The sequence below is a fragment of the Rhea pennata genome, chromosome 9, assembly GCF_028389875.1.
Source record: "Rhea pennata isolate bPtePen1 chromosome 9, bPtePen1.pri, whole genome shotgun sequence".
NCBI lineage: Eukaryota > Metazoa > Chordata > Aves > Rheiformes > Rheidae > Rhea > Rhea pennata.
In genome coordinates this window covers 20,994,446-21,009,926 of record NC_084671.1, presented here as the reverse complement: position 1 = coordinate 21,009,926, position 15,481 = coordinate 20,994,446, and the positions used below count along the sequence as shown (strand labels likewise).

At 40.8% G+C, this 15,481-nt stretch overlaps 1 protein-coding gene across 9 annotated transcripts in view; it reads right to left on the bottom strand.

Moving 5' to 3' along the window:
- The window catches only part of EPHA4 (EPH receptor A4), a 270,547-nt gene that overhangs the window by 32,733 nt on the left and 222,333 nt on the right, over nucleotides 1-15,481 (bottom strand). The gene's annotated exons all lie outside the window — the stretch shown is intronic.

Sequence of the window (15,481 nt, the reverse complement as noted above, 5' to 3'; positions counted from 1 at the left end):
TTACTAGCTGTCACACTGACTTCAAATCAAGTGAAGGGATAAGTAACCAGCCCTATTTTGTAAAATAGTCCAGATTAAATTAAAAAGGAAACAATTTGCTCTTTCCTAAAATGTTGGTGTTCAGTTCTGCTTCCCATCAATCCCCTCGAGCCTTTCACCTGCTCCTCTCTCTTGTCCATACAGAAATGCCCCCAAACCCTTATTTTTTGAATAATATCACCTTTGTGCTCTGAGTACTCCTGGTAATTGGCTTTTCAAAGGAAGAGGAATACATTGGAGCTGTGACCAAAAGAATTGATGGAGAATGGCAAGAGATCAAGTTTCCAAACATAGGTATAACCAACACATCCACAGATGGACAAGCACATAAAAAGATTCTGCACAAGCAAACCTATTTGTACACACAGATTAGATGACTATGCATATTTGAAGCACTGAGCCAGAATTTGGCATTCCCACTCTTCGCTGCCAAAACAGTTACTACTTTTTTCTCCTAGAGACCATCAGAAGACTGGATATAAACCTTAAAGATGAGCTACATCCTTTTTTCTTTTTTCTTTTTTTTTTTTTTCTTCTTTCTTTCATTAATCCCCAGATAACTCTCACTGCGTGTCAGTGCAGCAAACATTAGTACTAGCAATGGTTTGGCCAGGTTAGGACTTGGACGAGGCTCTAGAAGCCTGATTGCTCAACTGAGCCACTGGAAGCCTCCCAAGACATTCGCTAGCCCTCTCTCTTCCCACTGTCTGCCTTTGCCTCCCCAAGGGATGATGACTGGCGTGGAACGCCTCCCTGTTTGAAACTGAGACGCATCAAGGTTCAGGCCAGCACGTTCAAGCCATAGCATTTAAAGCAAAGACTTTAAATCTGCACCACTGCAGTAAACTGCCCAAGGTTATCCACCCACATCTGAAAATCTTGGCCTCTGAGATGTGAAGCTGTGTGACAACTGAGTTTGGCCTCTTACTCTCAATCCCTTAAGTCAGTCATAATACTTCTGCAACTAAAGTTTCCTTCCTTGTTACTAGAAAACATGCTGCTCAGGAAAAAAAAGAAAACAGTTCAACCACAGGGTAGTCTTGTACGACATCTTCATTCCAAGATGAAAGGCACACATTAGCTTTCCCCTTCTTTCTCGGCTCCACAACACAGTCACTGCATATGAGCTCTACAGCAAACAAGTGACAAGCTCTCAAGCCTAGGAACCAGCTCAGACTGGTTACGTTTATAGTGATATTTTCATAAAGCAAGGAGCTAGAAAATGAGATCTTGAAAACTGTTAACACTGCATTATTATGTTTTAAGCATTTCCTCTGTTTTAAAGATTTCATTTCTTGCCTCTCCTGAAAGAGAACTTGCACTGCAAACCTTGCCAGACCACAAAAGCTGGCTCTGACTTGCATCAAATCAAGAGCTTGCAAAAAGACGCCAGCTGTTAGCCACAACAAATAATAGTAGCTCAGGATTACTAGAGTGCTGTATTTTTACCATCTTACACCAGCTCCCGTTCTTGGAGAATTGCAGTAACTGCTGAAGATCCATAAAGAGCCGGCATATCTTCCTGGCTATAAATCTCATTCTGTGCCAGTTATAGCAGAGACTGCATTAGCATACTGGAACTGCTCTACCTCAGACCAAACCAATTACAGGAGCTAAGGTCTGACCGCAGGGAGCTGTGGTCAGAAACTCTGCACTGTGATCGGACAGTGGTAACAAAGATTTTGTACACCCAGGAGACAGCTTGTTCTGACTATCCGGGGACAAGCCCTTGATACCAGGATGGCATTATTTTCAGGTACTGGCCCTCCAGTTCTCAAGGCCAAATGACAATGTCAGCTAACGCAATGCAGGTCTGGAGTAACTCCAGAGATCTGAATCTGCAACTTTCAGTCCCGAAGACTGCCTTAAACCAGAAGGGTATAGAATCCACATAGCATTTAACAAGAGATCTGTATTGCAACTCAAGCATGGAGTCTGTTTAGTCTGAGGACTGCTTGTTTTCTTTCTGCTAGCTTGCTAAGAAATGCTGTTGGCATGTTCTGACAAGGATAACTTAATAGTTGCCAGCAGAAGCATGGCAGAATACCATGTGTATACTTCCTGTATGTATGAATGCCAGTTTAAAACAAACAGGAACACAAGTCTTTCAGTTGGAAAGCAATTTATAAAAATCTGTCTGAACATTACAACCACTTAAAAAAAAAAAACAGTACTGAAACATTTCTAAATGTTTAAACTAGAATGATTAACACAAGCAGGGCGAATGTACTTAGCACTGTAAATTGCTCTAAGAAATTCCATAGCTATAAACAACTTGTTAAGACTTGGAATCAGTCAGCAGCTCTCTAACCTGGGCAGGTTTCAAGCCACTGGTCACAGAGTAGGTCCCAATGCAGCTCCTCTTCCCTCTAGCTGAGGTTAGAATTTGACCCAATATAAACAAAACTAAATTTCATAGTTTAAAGAAGCCAACACTGATGCTCTACTACTACATTCTAGTGGGCAGGCAGAAGCTGAAAAAATGGGCCACAGCCACAGCCCTGACAAAGGGAGTATGCTACTACTCTCTGAGTCTCCGTCTAGGACTAGAACCAGCCATGCTTGAGAGCCAGGATCCAGCAACCAGCGTTGGGTCGAACACTTCAGGGAAGCACATGCTGCAATTGCTCCATTACTTCAAAGGTGGTCTATCAAGCACAGACCTCCATAAACCACTGATGCTGGGACATAATGTATGGTTCCCCAAGGGTACACTGGCTCCAGGGGGACCAGAAGGAGAAAGTAGAGACCAGAGACCATAACCTCTAGAAATCAAAATGAATTTTAATGTTGGAGTTAGGGCATTCTCCAGCCTCTCAAAATAAGCAATCCAGTGCAATCTGACTCACTTATTGCCTCACAGTAGCTCTACCTCACCAGACCCTGCTGTTGCTCTGAGGAAGCCAGAACCAGCAACGAGAGCCAAGTCCTCCTCAGGAATGCCCTGTCCTTCTCCTTTGTATCACTGCATGGAAGGAGGATCTGCCTAGCCATCTTTTCCAAACTCTTCCACTACTTTCCCAGCTCCTTGCACAGGGAAGTCAAAACTGTCCTCAAAGATGCATCAAGTGATGCCCAACTCCCAATCCCTGTGTCTTCCCTCAAGTCAAGCAAAGTCCAGCTATTCATCCTCCCTATTTTCTCATTCTCCTGCCCATAGCAGGAGTAAGACATATCTGCACACACTTCACGAGTCAACAGAGAAGGTGAAGTAGAATTGTTCTTAAATTCTTCAGGACCGATGAAATAACTTACTGTTTCTATGCCTTGTGAGCATCTTGTGTGCAGCTTTTCAACTACTTAAAATAACATATCAATAACCAATAAAACAATACTGAAAACATTGAGCCTGCATTATAAATATCCCAGTGGGGCAACCTTTTGTCTCCTACTGCAAAGGAACAACTCTGACCTGATGCCTCATGCCACTATCTATTAACAGGAAGACTCCTCCTTGCTCCTTGGTCCTTACTTACACATGCCACTGAGTCATCTGAATATGTCCTTAGTTCAGCAGTTACAGAGTGAAGCTTAATTCACTAACGGTCAAATGTGTGAACTGGTACTGAGGGCAACATATCTCATAATGCTGCTCTCTTTGGTTCTCACACAGTTGCTTTTATTTATCTGAAATATAGACGTCTAGATGATACATCTATGTACTAAATAACTTTGTCACATATTCTCAGCATTAAGAATATTAGTTTTTTTTTAAAAAAAAGAAATGCTTGAAAGCCGCTCTGAAATCCAGACAAATAAAAGCCCCTGCCATACTCACCCATTCTTTGGAAATACTGAAGTATCATCTAAACAAAATAAATAAATATGTTATGACTCATCTTGCTAAAGTAGCTTTTCCTTTTTTAATAAATAGCTTTGCTGATGTTGTCTCATCTTGGCTTTTGAAGTGCTACAGTAATAGCACAGAGTTAGACTTTGCCATTTGGGTTCCTCAGATCAATCAATCAACATCAGAAATGCCAAGAATATTGGAGAGATAAAAGATAATAAAATGATAAACATTTTACTTTAACTGGAATACACACAAGTGATAGGCTCCAACAGCAGCTGCAAGCTATGTTTTATACATGCCCTCTTGAGCCCCTAGTACCCAAAAGAATCAAAACATAGGTCTCACCTGACAGTAAAAACTGCAATTCTTGTTTTAACACTTCAGAGTAATGGATTATTTGGAAGTCATCAAAGTTAAGGCGCTTTACCTTTATTTACTTTAAGCTTCATCACACACAAGAGGGCGGTGCAGAAGGTTCAAATCTCTGTATTTACATTTCAGATGAACAAGCTGTAAATTTTAATTATAGCTGATATTCAGAGCATTCATCTGGAACGTTAGTAAAGTGTCTTCTGTACAAAGGTTAGATGGATTCCACACAATACAATCTCTGTCTCTGGGCTGTTCAGAAATTCTCAAGATCAAATCAAGGTTTAGCTTTTCTGTGTTCACATTAATAGCACTTTGTGAAGGAGAGCAATGGGACATGGGTTCCTCAGTTCTTCCAGGATATGGCAAACCGCCTTGCTGTATAACCCCACCACAGTTCCTCTTCTTGAGGAAAAAATGATACTTTGTGCTTCTGGAAAAATTAATATAGATAATTAGATTCCAGCACATCAAATTCTCCTGGGCTTTCACACTCAGAGCTCTTCTCACAGTTCCTCTAATTGGAACTGAATTGAGCCCACTTCCCCTTATCTGCAACATGTAGATTTCTCCAGGAAATTAAAACTCAAACAGACCCAATGAAAGAAAAAACTGTATTCTGCATACAGTGCTGTTGTGAAAAGCAGAACAACCTGAAGTTTGCTGTTCAGTAAAAGAATAGTGATGAAAGACAAAAACTAGAGAAGTCTTAAGCTTTCTAAAACACATAAATCTTGAAAATAAAATCTTACTTCATAATGTTAGTAAATGATTACATCACAGGTAGCACATAATTCAACTTACACCAGATTTTCATTACTTTGATTTTGGTTTTATTCTAAGTTTTGAAAGGTAATGAATTATTAATTTAAAAATTAGAAAAACCCCAAATGGCCTAAGCAATTAAAAATTAAAGTAGCTGCCTTAGTGGAAAATGGTCAGAAAGACAGTAATTGGTAAAATTTCCTCTACAAAGCAAGTTCACAAAGACTGAACAATTTGAATCCTAAAAAACAAAACAAAACAAAAACCCTCCTCATGAGCCTATGAAGATTTGGAGGTGTACAAAGACATCTGTGATGTTTATTAACTAGAGGAGTACAGACCTAAGATACTGGGCAAACAAAAACCCGTGAAAACAATAATCCTGAGGTAGCTCAGCAGTCTCATGGATGATGGGTCCACGTTCTGAGTCGGACCTTCATTTTCTGTCCCAAATTCTCAATACAACAGGAGGACACTCAAAGATCCACTCCTGACTGCTGATCAGATAACCCTCACTGCACTCCTGCAGAGACAGAGCAGACCTCACCTCTCCTCTGGGTAGAAGCCCCAAGATTACCTACAGGATGGAATTTAGGAGAAGTGGCCAGGATGAGAATTGCAATAAAAAACATAATCTTCATGTCTACATAATTCTTAACAACCGAATTCAAAAACCATTTCTTCTTCCAACAGTATGCAAAGCATTTTCCAACATTATGTCTCCCCTGCCTGTAAGATTCATGGTTTTAGTTCAGTTTTGTTATCAATAGCTCCACAGATTTGATCCTCTTATGTGATCCAGATAAAGCTGGTAACTTCCATTTACGGATCATCCTGACTCAAAACAAGTCAGGAAACTCCTGCCCGAAGAGTCTCTAATCTGTGATGTTTGCAGCTTATCAATATCTAAAGATACTCTCTAGTTAAAGAAAAAATGTACATCTATCTGCAACCAGTGCTAACACAGTCTCTCTGTTTGACCCAAGTCCACTCTCTCCAAATCAGTTGTCCCACTGCCTCCTTTCCAGCACGGGCATAACTGCAGTGCACTAACTTTCAGCATAGGCAGCAATGAAAGCAAAAGACTGAAATGCTTTTGGAAATGCACCACTGGGCCTGCACGTCATGTCTGAAGTAGGACAGAGAGCTCACAAATCTCCGCAGCGCCGCACAGAATTCCCATTGGCCGCCTCGTCCTGCAGAGCCCGGGGGGCTCATGGAGTATCTGATCTAACATTCAGCTGCTTGCATATTCCAGTCACTTTCTTATTTATGTGCGTGCACCAAGTCTTGATAAACTAGAAAGAAAGACACAGCCGTTCCATCTGCATTCACTTTTATGCTAAGAGAAATAAATTGAGGCTGATTCAGAGGACAGATTTAAAGAACGCACTACGTTATCTAGACAAGTGCAGTCTTCCCAGGGAGCCATTGTAGTGGGTTGTCTCGAGATCATGCCTTTATTTGTTCGCTACAATAAATGGACACCACACAAAACTCACTTCACATATGTGACATCTCTTCCAGCCTACTCTGTCTTCCTATTTTGTTCAGCAAAAACTGTCTTATTGTATTATTTATTAATGAGACAGTGCACAGAAAAATAAAAATAATAAAAAGCTAATTAAAACCTCTGGTGCCTTGCTCCTAGTCTTCAGTAAGGAAGGAACTGAAAGACATTTATAGTGAAAGTCTATTATAATTTAAGAGTTTTACTGTCTGCAATAATCAATCGATACTTTTAACAGATTTCAAAATAGATAAAACCAAAGGGATTCTATAGAATTGTAAAAGAATTTAATAAAAAAGTCTGAATCCTTCCATCTTCTTTTAAGACTAGATGGCAGAATTGAATAGCAGAGATATAAATTCTAATAAATTCTAAAGGAACAGTTCAGAAAGCTAAGACAATAGTTATTCTATTAAGTTCAGTATGACTCTTCCATAAAGGATGTTTTGAAATATAAATGATCAGATGGATACAATGCAGATCGTTTTAGCTTCCTATCTCTCTTTAGACAGTATTAAAAGAAAAAGTCAATTTTTCTTACTAGAAGCTTACAAATCACTGCTTTCGGGAACTCTGAACGTGTTCTCTGCGTACGCTACAAGGCCGGAGTTCTGCGATGCTGGTTCTTGAATTTAGTAATGAAGGTGGATTACGTTAATCTAAGGAGACGCCATGAAATCCGTCCAGCAGACGCAGATAGAGGCTGTACATCAGCCTGCTTTGTTTGGGTGGGGAAGCCCACGGGAGCCCTGCCGGAACGACAACGCGCTCCCTGCATGCCAGTTCACGCAGGGGGCTCGATCTGAAGGGACTTTTCTCAATGAACGGAGCAGCATTTGCTCGTGTGTTCAGCATTTTGATATCCGCCAAAACCTTGCAAACGTGATGGAGACTGAGCGGACATGCCACAGCTCTATTTAGTCCTTGTGCTACGGCACAACACTACACAACACATTAAATTAATAAATAGCAGGCTACCTTGGGATGGCATTACGGGAGCATGATTTCACGCATGTGGATGGGCTTGACACTTTTGCATCTCCTCCTCCAAGGATGGAAAATCTGAACCAAAGAGGGCTGCTTTACCCATCCTATCCTGGCTGGGTCAGTTTAGTACCGTGCCCTTCAAACCACAGGCCAGTGCAGAAACTTTGGGATTCACAGACTAGCTATGTTTATTTGTGCTACTCTGCATGGCATTTTAATTAGTAACTGTGCGGATTTCAAACCTGTGAATGGACACACAGGGGCGGTTGTGCAGCCTAGCTTTTGTGTTTCCACTCTCTCAAAAAAATCCTGTTTGAGGACATCAGCAGGGGGTTAATGGAAGCTTTGATAAAGTTCTCTGAAGCCTTTTATTGTTGCTCAACTCCAGAGTGGACTCTGGTGTCTTTCTGGCTGCTTTCCAATTAATTTAGTCAGCTGCAAAAACAACTGGAAAATTTAGAAGCCCACCTAAACACTGGTAGCCACAAACATTCTTGGACAAAGTCTCCTTCCAAATAACACTTCCTTTTAAACTGTATAAGGGAATTGTTCAGGCTGGCTCGTGAGCTTAGAGAATGCTAAACGTCAGTGCATTGCCAATGAGAGGAAATGTGCGGTTAAATAATCCAGAGCAAATAAAAGCGCCAGGACCATATCTTGATCTATGTCAGCTTCGTAACTATTCATCTGTACCAGCATAACTAAGATCAGAATATAATCCAAGGTGCCTCTTAAAAGTAAATTTATGTAACTAAAAATATGATCCACGCTACTCAGACCTGAAATTAAGCACTGTTTTCCTGAGGAGAGCATGTAACTGACCTCCATTTTCCATAGCAAACTATGGGATCTTTTTAAAAAATGTGACCAAGCTTTTATTTAAATGCTGCAATTACTTCTTGGCACTATCTGACATGTAACTTGTCTAAGCTGCTCACTGAACCCTGAAGCTGGTTATTTACTAAGGATCTTTAGAAAGCACTTCCTTTTTTTTCCTTCCAACCAAGACTTATATCCCCCACCTTGAATACAAATTCATGGAAATGGGTGGTGCAGACAGCTTTGCCAGCAAACAGGCAGTTGTTATTTTAATTATTATTTCTTTTTGGAAAGCTGTAGTTACCTTAAAATAATAATTTAATCCCTCCCAACAATAGTTTTCCCAGTTTTGTTTTTACGACGGTAGCACGTATACTTAAAACTACGCATTTATTACAGACCATTACTCAAAGTCTGTGCAAGAACACAGAGTTATTAGTAAGAATTTCCTCCTTGCCTCTGCCAGCCTGGAGAAGCTCCTTGTCCAGGCACATTACCTTACGCAGGTAAGTAAATGCACAGTGGGAGAAACCTGATGCAGTCAACACACAGCATCTCTGAGCTGCTAAGGTATCTCACTGAACACTGATTTGCCAAATCAGAAGTACTCCTAATTGATCATTTCTATACAATTCCCAATTTCTTTTTGTTTCGTGATTGCTCATCCTTTTTATGCCTCTTCTACGAGGTTCATATTTGAGAGCTCTGCAGTTTCCCAAAATACATTAATTTGGTTTGCCTCAGAACTCCTCGTGGCAACTCGCTTCAATATAAATCTTCAGACAGCAAAAGCCAAAATCCCTCAGAGGACCCAAGTGAAAAAAAGAATAAGGCAGGTCGTCATCTTATACAAACTGTCAGATCACCTCATTGATTATGGCAGGTGAAACTCTACAGCAGCTGACAACCTGTCCCAGCCCTTCTGCTCGGAAAAGTAGCGTGTGTGTGCGTGCGTGTGTGTAAGAGATTGCTACTTATGTCTAGTAGATAAATGTAAAGTCTTAGAAACCATCCTAGTTTCAATTCAGAAAGAGCAAGTTGCATACAATTAGCCTGTAGTTCTACAAAATGCTGCAACAAATCACTCAGAGTGTCACGCTCACATATCAACCCTTTTTCAAGGCCCTGCTTACTAGTTTTGAATCTCTCTCCCTATTGAATTCATGCTTGACACAGCTCCATTTGGAGAACAAGGAAACTGCCGATCCATCATCCTTAGTGCAAACACCTTAAAAGCAAAATAAAAGCCTCCCCTTTTCCATTACTCTAGCATTTTGCAGAAAAAGATTCAGCGGCTAGAAGTATCAAACACCCATCCCATGCTCTGGCCATCTGACACACATCCAGATGTTTACCAGGAGACCATTTTAAATCAGGATTTTGGGGACCTGGGTGGGCCAGAGCGTTGTGACTGTTGATACACACCCAGATACGTGCAGGAGTTTCCTTCCCAGAGCGTGTGCCTGTGAGGACTTGGAGTGTGTGCCCGGAACAGACTATTGGTGTCCTTTGGCCCCAGGGAACACCTAACTGGAAAGGGTGGGACCACAGAGGCAGCAAGCACTTTCCAAAAAAATAAATGGACTCCTAGACTTCTCTGAAGAATCGAGACAGATACTGTTGTGCTCAACATTTGGAAAACTTCCTCCCTCTCACTCCTTGACATCTGTACTTGGGCAAAGACATAAATTTAGCTCACTTCACAGCTTCTAGGTTAGACTTGCAACTCAGTACAAACCTGAATACTTTCTAACTGAAAGCCTTGGCCTAGTAACTGGCTGTGAGAACACATTAATCCCACCCTTCACAAAGCATTTACCAGCATTGCTGCTCCAGACCCATGCTGCTGACCTGCCTCGTACCCGCACAACCCTCATGAAGTCAGGCAATGACCTGGGCTGGAAAAACCACCCTGCTGAGAAACAGAGAGCTGAGCCGCACAAGCTTCCTGAGGCTCTTCAACAGGCCCTAGAGAAGGGGTGATGCAAGGAGGTAAGAACAGAAAATGACTTCTTTTGCCAGCTTATGCTATTCTGAAGCCATCTGAGACACTCCAGCACAACTGTGTGATGGATCTTGTCCTCAGTTTCACAGTTCTCCTTCCCTGACTACTCTGGCAATGACATCTTCCTCAAGGTTACACAGCCCTTCACAATTATGTTTCGACACAGCAATGAACAGTTGACCATCATGATGACATGAAATAAAAGTAACCTTTTTCAGGAGCTGAGCATTAATGAGCATAAAACTATGGAAGGCGGGACAACTATAGACCTTGCAATTTTTGAAAGCAAAATTAATTTAATTGACCCTATTGATAAGATTCTCAACATGAACATGTCGCATCACCCTTTTTGTGTCTCCTCATCCCACACACAAAAACAGAAAATGTGTATTCTCTCTCAGGTTACAGAAACTATTTATTATTATTTCTACTGAAACTAGGATTATACTCAAAAAAGGCGGTGGATAAGAGAATTAGATAGACCAATTGATCTTCAGAATAACTACTAATTTTTCTTTTAAGTAGACGTTTAAGGGCATTCCTGTAGTCACTTAAAAAAAACCCTTGCTTTTGAAGGCTAATGAAAAACGATGTATTTCGATGTTTCAGTATGGAGCAATATAAATTACAGATAACTTATAAATATCTAGAACAGGGTACTAAAAAGGAAAACACTGATAAAACTGAGGTTTACTGGCTATGGCATGTTTTGCTTTTGATCTGCCTGAGCAAGTATTACTTTCTCAATATGAACAGCGCACACTGACCAAGGGCAATCTATGTCTATGCATTTTTTTACTGACTGCAAATTTAGTTTTGCACAGGCTAAATCACACTGGCAGAATGCAAGATCTTATATGCATTTTCTCTGCTGCTCTGTACAACACGTGAGGAATGATAATCAGCACTTGAAAGGAAACGTGGGCTTTCAAAGAAGTTCCACCAAAATGCAAAATGGGAATATTTTCCTACCAAAGAGTCCAGCAGAACTTGCTAGTCATCTGGAAGCAAATAATTCCCACATCCTCTCCCCCCTCCCCATTTCTAACTTAAGACATGATTATCCTCAAAGGATATTTTTTTTTTCCTTTTAGTAATGGAATTAAGAATGTAAACAAACAAACAAACCTAAAGGCTAAATAAACCTGAGTAACAGTTGAATTTTCCTTCCCCGCACTGAATTTGAACGCGCAGGGGTCACTGCAGTTTGGTCATCACAACCGCAGTCTGTCCCGGAGGAATACTGGATTCACTTGGGTCTTCTCCTCCGGCTCCCGTCCGGCTGACGGGGAGACGCATTAGAGCTGCGGCCGGGCAAGGGGACCGAACGCGCGGGGGGAGCCGGGGAGCACCCCGAAGCGGGGGCGGAGGGCTGCAGCGCTCTGCCTCCGAGATGAGGCGGCTCCGAGACAGGCAGACGCACAGCTCACAGGCACCGCGTCGGGGCTCGGAGACACAAAGGAGCCGGGCAGGGCGCAGCGCGCAGGGAAAGGGAAAAAATGGGACAGGGGGCCTGAGGCATTCAAAAGAGAGATCAGGTCTCAATCCTGAGCACAGGCAGCTTGGAAACATCCAGTCTGATGCAACGGGAGGAGTAAGTTTATTTATTTATACAGTATTTTCATCCTAATTGGCACATCCTGCCTCCATCTAAGCGTGATGGTCCACTTAAGGGAACACCGAGCCCAAGGTAACCTAACAAGGTAACAAATCACCAGGCAGCCTGCGTATCAGGAACATTAACCACCGGGCTCCTGCCAGCACAGGAGCACGGCAGCGGAAGCCCGGCCCTCACAGAGCCGCGGCGAAAAGGGAGGAAAGAAAGTGGCGCGGGGAGTCTGGATTTTAGATCTCATTTAGCCCTCGTGTAGGTCCCCCCCACTGCTGCCCTCCCTTACGGACGCCTCTCGCAGCTGTACAAACACAGCGCCCTGGCTGCGCGGCACCCGCGCACCGGGCTCCCCCGTCGGAGACCCGAACGGTCAGGCTGCAGTCTTTAATAAAAATATAAACTGTTCAATGCCTCTTCGGAAAAACAAGAGCTTCCTGCTTGCTGTGAACAAGGTCCTTTTATCGAGAGATTTACTTTTAATTTTGAACAGCTTCACAGCATTATCCTTAGCAAAAAAATAAAAAATAAAATAGATAAATAAAATAAAATAAAGAGCCTGGAGATTTCTGAGCCATTCAGTCAGCTGCCTGGTAGGGCTGCTCAGTGAAATTAGCTCCTCTTAGCATGGCATGAGGATTGCTGGTTTGCATCTCTTCCACAAGTCATTTCACATTTTTAAAGGATGGACAAAGTGTTGAATTCATCTGATCGGAAACACAGACAGCTGCAGCAGTCACCACTGCTGCCTGAGAGCCTTAATATCAGCCTTTCCCAATGTTCATTGGCTTTAAGTTTCACCAGCTCAGTGCTCCATGCCTTGCTTTTTAAATTTTAAATAAAAATAAATTAGTATACTAAACATATAGCTGAATTTACTATTCAAAATTCTTAAAATGCCACAACATTTTTTTAGAGAAAGAGTATTTGTTTTTAGAGAAACAGAAATTTTTATTTGATTCAAAGTCTGAAATTTAGACTGTGTTAAAAAAAACTATAAAAACAAGATCTTTCAAAGGAAGCAGGAAAAATACTTTTTCAAATGCTTTTTGATCCTCCTTTGAATGACAAAAGCTTATTTCATTTAAACAATTTTCTGTAGTATTGGGAACTGCAAACATTTTCTAAAAAATGATGGAAAGTAAATGGCCTCATTTCATTATCTCCAAGAATAAGATGGCAAAAGCAACAAAAAACACCTGTGCCTTTCAACTGCACCTTTTATGTCATTGCAATACATTTCTTCAATCTTGTGGTGAATATACCAATTTCTCATTGCCTTCTGTCTGTCTCCAGATGCATACCTTCTACAGAGGCTGTTACCAATGCAGACAGACATGCAAGTATTAGGATTGCTGATACTGACATTTAAAGCTATGTTTTAAAATTTCTGTGTATTTTCTTCAGATTATACAGTTGTGTATTTGTAAGGTCAAATTGAGACTGCTGTTAAGATATTTTCTAGTTCCTAGCATGCTTGTCTTCCCCACTGAATTTAACTTGAAGATACATCTCCTGCAAACAAGTCCAACAAATTCCCTAGAACATGATCCAAAAAAACTGGTCATATCGGTAAAGAATCACGTTAGTAACATTTTTTATTCTATCAAACACTGGAAAGCACAAGCATAGATAGCAAATGCAATAGAGTAGTTTACAGATTTTCACTGTTGGTAGTCTCGGTTTTGTTAGCAAACCAGGGGAAGCCTTTTATAAACAAAGGACCTTGACTGTAATCTTTCTTAAATTAAAAATTGCTGCAATGAAACTAAAGTAGCTTTATACTACTATAAGAAAGGTACAATATTACAAGCATGCCTATGGCAGCGCTCTACCATTACATTATTTCTTTATAATGAAATATAGCAAAAGAAAATGACTGGCATAAGAATTTTAATGCACCCCAGACACGCATTTACAATGATTAAACAGATCACTACTTGTAAAACCCAAGGGTCCAACTTTACAAACCTTTAGTCAAGCAAGCAGTTTCATTGGAATCAATGGGATTATTTGCATATGTAAGGACTATTTATCTGATTTGAGACCTGTAGGTTTTGGCTGCACATTTCTATTTTTCTCATAGATCTATGCAGCAGAATCCACACTGCTGTACTGAGCAAAGGAGAACACTGGCACCTTGGAGTTAATTTTTATTTGTACCAGTACAGTTTTCTCCAGCCCTCTGAAGCATTTGATAAGACTGGGCAAGTTTCAAAATTGGAAATGTTGGCAAAAATACAAATTTCCTGATGTGAAGAACTGTTACTCATGGAAAATAAACAAAAATCAATGCTTATTTGCATATTCAATCAGATTTGGGTTTGCATATTAAATCATAAGATGGTAGAATTTTCACACGGTAGATAGATCCCACTCACTTATTCACAAATACATGCATCCACGAATCCTTATATATGCCAAAATCTGTCAGAAATGCTCTTTGCTAGGTTGTGCTGGGTTCATAGCACAAAATCCTGTCCCTGCTGCAGTTTCTCAGCCTTCTCTTTACACATGACAGACAGCATTCTTCCTGAGCACTCTCCTAATAGACTCCTGCAATAGTCCCTGTTTTCTATTAATCATCTTTTCACTGGGCAAAGTAATAGCTTGAATTTTTGAATCCTAACTTAAAAGGGATACTGTGAAGTGTATGTATAAAGAAAAAAAAACAGAATCACGTTTCTAAAGGAACTTCAGTGCGGACTTGGCAATTTTGCTTGCAACTATGACTGCAAAATTAAGTGCACCTCTAACTGGTAATACAGAAGTACACAGGCCTATTGTATATCTCAGATTTGTAGGTTTAGACTATGCATTTCTATTTTTCACATGGATCTACTAGGAAACAGAATACACAGTATTTGTATAGTCCAGCACTCACAGTATAGACAATGTTTACATTGTCCAGGACACTGCAAATCTACAGATAAATGATAATCCTGTAAGCTATGGTTTAAGGTGCCGAATGCCTGCAACCTCTGGGACTTGAAAGCAATCAGAGCTGTGAGAGACTAGATAACAGGTTTGACAGTCTTGTAGCCAGTCTGACAGATATCAAATTTGCATATAGAGAAGTGTCATATTCAAATGTATGTTATTTTGTGCATTAAATTAATTCAACTAGACCCCTGCACGTGAAACACTGGTTGTCTGCAGACAAGAAATGTTTTCATGTAATTAAAATATATATATATATCAATACAAATGATCTTCAAAACAGAAGCTGAACCTTGTTCTGCAGCATTTGTTAAGTCAAGCAGAGAGAACTGAAAACAGGGGAACTGCCTAGGGTATCTGAAATAATCAGGTATAAACAGAAGTACAATTTCAGTTTGCCAGATGAGTGAAATGTAAAAATCAGCCAGCATGAAGATGTAGGCTCATATACGACTTCTAGAGTAATGCCAGCTTTGATCAATTGAAATGGTGTTAGCAGCAGGTTAACGAACAAGGGGACAGATCCTATTCAACTTTGCAGGGCAAAGAGAGTGAGCAAGCAAGCAAATACGGAGCCATTCTTCTCAAATCCTGCACAACCCTCGCTGGAGAGGGGGACAAGCACAATCTTGCGCTCCCCAAGCG